The sequence below is a fragment of the Dendronephthya gigantea genome, unplaced genomic scaffold, assembly GCF_004324835.1.
Source record: "Dendronephthya gigantea isolate DGI-Jeju-01 unplaced genomic scaffold, DenGig_1.0 000174F, whole genome shotgun sequence".
Taxonomy (NCBI): Eukaryota; Metazoa; Cnidaria; class Anthozoa; order Malacalcyonacea; family Nephtheidae; genus Dendronephthya; species Dendronephthya gigantea.
This window is the reverse complement of record NW_021163184.1, coordinates 232,501-234,740: the sequence shown is the minus strand read 5'-3', so window position 1 is coordinate 234,740 and position 2,240 is coordinate 232,501.

Below are 2,240 nucleotides of genomic sequence, written 5' to 3'. Positions count from 1 at the left end.
AGAAAGAGTACTTATAGCCGTGTTCAATGCACTATAAGATAGTCCCTTGTGATATTCAGTATAGAGAAAATCTATACCGTCTTCGGTAGTTGCCTGAACGGGATTAACCAACCTTTCACGACAGAATAGTTCCCATCTTTGTAAATAACTTCTGTATTGCTTCTGAGTTCCTGTGTGCCATGATTGGAGGATGACATTGGTAGCCCCCTCTGAAATGCCTCTACCAAGGAGGCCATCCCTGACAAGTAGCAAAAGAGTAACATCATCTTTTGGTACAATGGATGTGTCGCATGAAGATCTGTGTGTAATACCAATGTGTTCTTCTGCCTAGGTAGAAGCAATGGATACTGAATCAACATATTTGTTAAGGTGGGCCACCAAGCTATAGTTGTCCAGTGTGGGACTACAAGCAATCCTGTGGCACCCTCTTCTCTTATTTTGTGCAGTACATGTTGAATAAGACAAAAGGGTGGAAAAGCATAGAACCTGAAAGGTTCCCATGACAACTGAAATGCATCAATTGCATATGCTTCAGGATCTGGTGTATAGGCTACATAAGGCTTTACTTGATAGTTAAGCCTTGAGGCAAACAAATCAATTTCAGGCTTAAACCCGAAGTGGGAAACCGCTATTTGGAAAAATTCTTTGATAAGGGACCATTCGGTTCCCTGCCGAACTACTCGGAATTCTTTGTCTGCTATGGTATTCTGTTTTCCTGGAATGTGAGCAACTGTGAGCCACGCATCATTTGCTATACATCATTCCCAAATTTTTCCAACTAGCATGTTATTGGCTTTTGAGTGACAGGTGCCCATATGATTTATAGTTGACACAGCAGTGCACACTGCAATGTGGGATGAAAAAGATTGTATTGCAAGATGTGCTGCAAGCATTTCTAAATAATTTATATCATTATCTCTTTCAGTGGCCGTCCAATTTCCTCCAGTGGAGGTGGTGGACATACAAGCACCCCAGCCAATTAATGAGGCATCTGTGGATATAGTTATTTGGGGTTCCCCATGGCTAACTGGATTGTAGGCTGTTATCCACCACCTAATTTCTTCCCTAGTTTGTTCTGTTAGCGTAATTTTTTAATTAAATTTCTCTTTATTTTCTCTTAAAGCATTTGTTTTTTCCATTTCTAAGGACCTATAGTGTAATGGACCAAGCATTACCCCTGGAAAGCTGGCAGTCATAGGCCCTAACACCCTAGCCACATCTCTAATTATAATAGATTCTGACTGTAGCAATTTTTTACATGCCTCCACTAAAATTTGAGCTCTTTCAGGTGTTAGAGACACATGCATTTTTAAGGAATCAAGAATAAATCCCAAAAATACAATTTTTTGTGTGGGAATAAGTACAGATTTCTCTGGGTGGATGGCAAACCCCAACTTGTCCAAGAGGCATAGTGTGTCCACAATATTCCTAACACAATCATCATATAGGTCTGATTTTAACCATGAGTCATCAATAAAGACAACAGACACATGACCCTCCTTTCTTAAGTATGCAAAAGCAGGTTTTAAAAGCTTTGTAAATTTTCGAGGACATATAGCTAATCCATTAGGGAAGCAGACAAACTTGTATATGTTGCCCTTCCACTCAAACTTTAAGTATTTTTGAAATCGTTCATGAATTGGTACTGAGTAATAAGCATCTTTAAGATCTATAGATGCCATATAGCACCCGGGTGTCATAGATCTGATAGCTGTCCAAATGTTCTCCATTTTAAAATGGTGATATGTGATGAATTGGTTGAGAGATTTTAAATTTAATATCAATCTAAGTGTCCCATCCCTTTTAGGGCGAGTGAATATTGGGGACAAAAATTCCCCTGCATCCCGAGTGCATGCCACAATAACCCTTTTTTCTTTTAACTTTGTAATTTCAGAGTCAACAAGTTTTGTTTTTTCCTCTGAAAATTTTATAATCCTTGGTGGCTGTGTCTGCACAGGTGTTGCAAGGAAGTCAATAGTTTGACCAGTTATTGTCCCCAATATTTCTGGATCTGAAGTCAGTGCTCACAACTCATTTTCATAGTAAGATAATTTTCCGGCCTTAAATGTTTTCACTTTATGTTGAAAATATCTTTCGAGGGATGAAAATAGCCTATTGAACATGTTTACCTGTGTTGGTGATGACTGAATTTTGGTTAAAATGTTTGCTCGTTGAGACTTGTGATTTGTTTGTTGCCGTTGGTTGGATCATTGGTTGTACGGTTTATTGTAGTATGGTTT